The 6849-nt window shown below is 32.7% G+C and overlaps 1 protein-coding gene across 1 annotated transcript in view; it reads right to left on the bottom strand.

Moving 5' to 3' along the window:
- Positions 1-496: 496 nt before the first annotated feature.
- LOC150101444 (calmodulin-lysine N-methyltransferase) overlaps positions 497-6849 on the bottom strand; it is a 296337-nt gene continuing 289984 nt past the window's right edge. The window contains exon 12 of the mRNA XM_090400523.1: positions 497-1282. The gene's annotated coding sequence lies outside the window, so the exon portion shown is untranslated. The remainder of the gene's footprint in view (positions 1283-6849) is intronic.

Raw genomic sequence — 6849 nt, 5'->3', positions numbered from 1 at the left:
TAATAATAATAATATTTCCAGTATTAAATAAATTTATTGCTAAGCTAGACTGGATGTCACTTTTTAAAAGAGATTATAAATTCTATTATTTAACATATGCTTCCAAAGTGAAATTCACTTTTATATCTCTTGTGAACAAAATAGAGTAAAGAATGTATAGCAGAAATTTCAACTGCTGAAAGACATTCCTTTCATATTTCTCATATATGAAATAACAAGTAAAACAGTTTAGTTCAAGTCAAGTGGTCCCAAATGATGCACCTATATTGAAGTTAATTCATTAATACCTTTGTCATTAAGGGTTAAAACTAGAGTGGGATACTTCTGTTGTTAGTGATCAAAATCAGAAAAATGAAGCATCTTTATCCTTGAAAAATCATAAGATAGTTGGCACATTTGAATGTATCTGGGCTGAAAGGGAATTACCAGAAGTATCATGGTTTTGTATTTGTGATTTATATAACTGATTTTTGATTGTTAAATAGAATACACAATATCCACTGCATACTTTATTACGTATCATATAGTCGAGATCATTATATAAATACACTTATTTTATCCTTATCTTCATAAATATGTATCACAATAAATTAATAAATATTCATTTTATAAAAGATAAATAATGATGTTTTAATCAGGTTTAAGTACAGGAATTGAGCTAGGCCACAATTTTAATGTTTTTCTTGTGAAAAATCAAAAGAGAAAACTGAACTCATTGGGAAAAATGGAGAGCAGAACAAAAATTGCCATCAATCCTTGCAATTGTTAGGTATGCATATGTAACATACATGTGAGATAAATTTGAGTCCAATAAAAGACTGGCAGAAGAACTCTTTTAAATAGTATGCAGAAGCGAATATCTCTTCTCTATCTTATTTTGTAAAATAAACAGGTAACTACATACCTGATTTTTTTATATATTAAAGTAAATACTGCAATATAATTAAAAAATTTATATCTTAAGAGATATATAAATATAAAAAAAATAATGATTCCTATTTTAATACAAATCTGGAAGAGCTATTATAATTATATAATTTTGCTGAACATAAAAAAAAAAAAAAAAACATTCAGTTCTTTTAATTTCAAAAATGTTAAGTATAAAGAAGATGGAAGAGGAAATTCCAGAGTTCATTTCATCTATTCAAATGAGATTCAATGAGGACCTGAGCTATTCAATATTTTCTTTTGTCTTCCATTGTTTAGGAACATCTTCACATTCAAAAGATGAGTAACATATCAAATCCTTAAGTAAGAAATTACCATCAGACTTGGAAAAATTCTGGAAAATAATCAAATGCACATTATATATAGTATATAATCCACATATATTTTATACCAGTCTTAATATAAAAAATGCTTTGCCTGCTAGTGCATTGACTAGTATTTTATATTACTTAAGCATTACTAGCATTAAAATGATGTATAATAAAGTGGAGGAAAGCAGATCTTATTTTGTGCATGTGTAAATCAAAAAATTGATTTTCACTAATAGAAGATACAGTCAATTTTCACCATAGCTAAACTTATGAAGACCAGATGAATGGTTTGCTATGCTAAATTTGATTTAGCATGGCAATGATGCAGACTGTGTCTGGTTGGGACTTTCTGGTTGTTACAATGAGTGAATTCATTATAATAGTATTTGGTACAGCAAATGCAGAAAGTTTATTATGTTTATTGATAATTTCTTTGTATACATTATTATCTACATAATGATGTCATCTGTAACTTATTTATTTTTTTAAAGTGAATCCCAGAAAAAAAAGGTGTAGAACAAGAGAATAACAGTTGATAAAGCATTTCATTGTGCATGTGCATTTAGATAATACAAAATGCAAATACCAAACTCTCCACATTTCCTCAGTTTACTAAATGCCTTTTATGATTCTGATGTTACAATCCCATCAGAGAGAGAGAGAGAATTAGTTTAGGACCACAGTGTATTTTCAAAATACATGCATTTGTTTTTGAGACTGCCCAATTATCCATCAATGCAATATCAATCTCTTCTCAATTTATCTTCATCCAACATTTTTTATTGCCTAAAATAAACATTATTTTTTTCAAAATTCTCTCATCTCCATCTTCTTTGCTTATATCTTAGGCTCAATTGCCTGTCATGACCAAGTGATTGACTTCACAGAAACCTAATAATGTGATCACAGATAATCCCAATTAACTGAATGTATCAAATGCCTGTATTCTCTAGCCAATTTGTTTTGTATAAAGATGAGGAAAAAAAATTTTCCAAACTCACATTCAGATGTAAAGCCCTTATAATGTTTCTTGGTAAAAGTGCCCTCTTTATATCAAGTGAACCAAAGAGATTTTTTTCATTTTTTTTTTTCATTTAACTAATATATGAACTAGCAATAATTAAACTAAAATAATTAAAAACCAAACCAAGCATCATATTTAAAAACAAAAATCTTAAATGACATAAAAGAATTCATGTGATGTTACAATCAAGATTTAGATACCATCCCTTTATAGATGGAAAACAGGCTTAAGCATCCCCCCTTCCTTTAATAACAATAATTTAAATTCAATGAATTAAACTCTTAATAATTAAACAAAGATAGCTTTTATTGAAGTTTTTGGTATTTAAAATCTTTTCTAAAAATTTGAAAAGCTATTCAAATTTCAATTTTAACTGAACCAGTTGAAGGATAAAAAGGAAAAAAAAAGTCATGCTACAATAACTCTGCTCAGATTGGATGGATTGAATAACATTTGGAATAAAGGATACAGACACCCACAAAGAGGTGCCAATGTGGTTCCCATTTGGTTTCAACAAGTTCATTTTTTCTGACAAAATATGGAGGATAAATCGATATCAATAATTCTGCACTGGGCGGTTGGAATTTAATGATACGAGGGTGGTTCCATAAGTTTCTGGCCGGATTAACTTTTAGAGGTGATAGAAAGAAAGCAACTATGTCATTTTTCGACATAACCTCCCTTTACTTTAACACACTGTACATATCTTTGAATTAACATTTCTATGCCCTTAAAAAAACAGTCTGTACTTTTGTCTGCAAAATGGCCTAAAACTGCATTTAGGGCCTAGCACCCAGATCTAGCACTGGGTGCTAGATCTGGGCTGTAGAATGGGTGTTTAATCTCCTGGAAGCCACAGTCCTTCGCAACAATAGCCGTATGAACTGGAGCATTATTATGAAGCCGGAAAATTCCATGACTCAGCATTCCTCATGTCTTCTCCTTTCTTGCGTTGCACAGTTTGTTGAAGCATAATATTCTGCATTCGCAGTGGTATTCCTTTCCCTAAAGTCAATTAAGAGAATTCCCAGGCAATCCCAAAAGATTGGTTGCCATGATCTTCTTGGTGGACTGAGTGACCTTGGCTTTTCCTAGTCAGTGCTTTGCCTGGATTGCACTACTCCATGGATTCCCTTTTGGAAAGAGGGCTAGACCATGGTTTCATCCCCAAGGACAATGGATTCCAGCACTTCTCTCTGATTCCCTTGGTAAAGCTCTAAAAATTTGTGGGAACAGGTAACACGATGGTCCTTCTGAATGGAAGAGAGAAGTTGGGGCACCTACCTTCATCATGTGAAGCTTCTCATGAATGATGCAAAAGATGGTTGTTATAGAAAGCCCCAACCTTGCTGAGATTTCTGTGAGCTTCAGCTGTCTGTCATTGAATAGTTCTTCCTCACACAAGAGAGACATTTTCCTCAGTCATCACTTCCACAGGCCGACCATCATGAAGGATAATCTTCGATGCTCTCTCTCTCTCTCTCTCTCTCTCTGGTGAAACTCTTCCTAGGTGAAACTGTTTAGTCCATTCCTTCATGGTGGAAAATGAAGGAGAAGCTTCTCCATAAACACATCCAATGGCTGTTTGATAGCACTTGGAGAAAGCCCTTCTTTGGCGAAAAACTTTATCACAGCACAGTACTCAAATTTTAACATTACAGCTACTTAGCTTGCCACGTGTTTGTCAAACGAGTGCCTCCAACTGAATGATACAGGTAGAGAGTTGAAACTGGTACACTAACCTCCCCATAGATGGTGCTGTCACGCAGTGTTTTAAAATTGGCACAAATTTTGTATGTCAGTCCTGAAACTTTTTGAACCTACCTTGTATATGGTATTTATCATCTAGCAGGAAAACTTGTCAAAATAAAATTAAATAATTATATATGTGATAAATACACATATAACTAAAAATTGGATCAAAGTTACAAAAAGATTTTATATATGTTGATAATCCCATCTTTTTTATTTCTTTATTTATTTTTAATAGCATTCTTTGAATAATGTGAATATCAACCACTGAGATTCAACTCAATGAACAATTCAATAAGAGTCTGTTAACCTAATGTTCATTTGGTATAATGTGTCAAGTGTAGGAGAATAGGTTTTGTTAACAGATTAGGATGAAAGAGTATTGTTAAATTGCACTTTAATTGGCAAAACAATTTAAGATGATAATTCTTTCCTAGGTTCATGGAATTTAATGAAATTTCCTATTTAGAATAACTATTACAATTTTTCATTTCAATATGACCATTTTAGGTCAGTTTTGAAGGGAAAAAATTATGCCTACAACAGATATACTAGAAACAGTTCTAGGTTCAAATGACTTTCTGTGTTCATTTCCTATCTTGTTTCCTCCAATGATGTATGTTTTTTATTATTTACATTTTTGTAACTTTTTTTCACATTGACATAAACCTTTTTTCTCTAATGACATGATCCTGAAATGGATTAAATTAACAAAAAATCACAAAAAAAATTAAGCAGCAAAAAAAAAAAAGAAAAAAAAAAGAAAAGAAATAAAGAAATTCTAAATTATTATTATTATTCTGGCTACATGGAGTCAAGAGACTCATTGCGGGAGGACTTTCCCAGGAAACACAAAGTCTATCATACCACTCCTTGAACTCATTGACCATTCTATCAGTGGTGAGAGCAAGTGGGGAAAGGACGAGAGAGCATCTTGGAAGCTGAGAATGAAGCTGCCAAGAAGGGTGTGAGGGCTAGATTTTTCTCTCAGAGGATGGTGCATGACTGGAATGGATTGCCATTGGATGTTGTGAGTGCAAGCAGTGCGAATGAATTCAAGAATAAGTATGATAGCTGGTGTGTGTGTGAGTGTAGTATGTGGCCTCCCTCGATGAGTCTCTGACTCCCTGAAGGTCTCTCTTAATAATAATAATAAATATCTGGATTTAAGTAGCTAGATAGATATATTTTAACTGCTAAGATATATTTTAACTCTACTTCCTACCCCAGAAGGTGGGGGTTAGAATAATGGTGGCGGCAGTATTACAATTTTTTTTCAGGCAATCCTCCATGGGGGGGGGACTTGCCTGAAATAAACTACATTAAAAAGAAAACAACAGAATTACTAAATTCACATGGTAAATAATGCTGCTAAAAAGCTGTTTCCAAATTATGCTGCACCCCCCCCCCACCAGAATTTATTTTTTTCCAAAACACAAAAACAACATAGTAGTTCAAGGAAACTAGAGCCCTAATTATCACTTAGCTAAACAACTAGCAATGACACTCAAGAAGTTGACAAGTCCTTTCCCCACCTATATTAAAAAAATACAACTCCAGAAACAAAATTAAGAACATCACACTCAAAAATTAAGATTTACTAGTCAAATTTGATTATCTGCCTTTCTTATGGATGTCTCAGAATAATCAACACAATTCTTCTTCTACAGGAAAAATTTCTGCCCCCAATATCTTGCATCCTTTGTCCACATACTTCAAAAAAGGTATGGTCCAAGGCTGTACCTTCTTTCCCACTTCCCCCCAATAAAGCTAACTTTTATACCATTTAGCCCCACAGCTACCAAGCTTTAAAAACTTGCCTAAGCAATCTCAACAAACAACACAGACACATTTAATTCATCATTAAAACTGAAATCCAGAATATATTTGTTGTATGCCTTTCCCTTCAAGCTGGCTGTCTTCATTGTCTACTGTAAGCCTATACAAGCTTGCCAAATACTACTATAAAAACAAATAAATAAATTATATATCATAAGCACCTTAAAAAAACTCTGATGAGGAGGTTCTAAACTTTTAATTTTTTTTTCTGATTAGGATCATGCATCCTGTTTCCCCTATGTAGGGTAGGTTACAATGTGCATTGGATTTTGTAAACCCCTGGGTGGGCCAGGTATGAAACAGGATCTTTGGAAGAACTGAGTAAATTTTTTACTTTTGTCAAGGATTTGAAGGTAGTCTTGATGTATTTATGTAGTGTTCCGTCTATTTTTCCTGGAATACCACTAACATAAGGTAAAGCTATGGCATTCTTGTAATCTTTTTTGTTTTTAGTGGTATTTTTATGGAGGATCTTATGAACTGTTTTTTTATTGTAGCCATTTTTCACAAACGTATCATGAATGACTTAGAATTCTTGGTTTAGAGTTTGTTCATTCAAGCAAATTGTTAATGCTCTGTGTTTAAGGTTGCTTATGACTCCTAGTTTTTGTGTTGGGTGGTGGTATCATTTTTTGTGTATGTATTGGCTGGTGTGTGTGTGTGTAGGTTTGTAGTTTTTGTTCTTCCCAACACAGAAGAAGCCACTAGCATATATGGCAAAACTAGTTGGTTTAACTATCTATATTATAACCTATTAAATCCAGTGGATTTAAAGATGATAGTCCAACATGATAGTTGTCTCTATAATTTTTACATAATGAATGTTGATTACTGTGTGACAATGAAAAATAATGTTGGGTTCTTGAGATAACACCAAAATGAAACTGACCCAACAAAAGAATGGTTTGTCAATTTTTGCAAGAAAGTGTCAAGGTTATAGGTTTCATGGAGTGGAACTCTGGCTACCTTTGAAGA

This window comes from Typopeltis vanoorti, chromosome 11, assembly GCF_054136105.1.
Source record: "Typopeltis vanoorti isolate ZY-2024b chromosome 11, IOZ_Tvanoo_1.0, whole genome shotgun sequence".
Taxonomy (NCBI): domain Eukaryota; kingdom Metazoa; phylum Arthropoda; class Arachnida; order Uropygi; family Thelyphonidae; genus Typopeltis; species Typopeltis vanoorti.
This window is presented reverse-complemented; position numbering and strand designations above follow the sequence as displayed.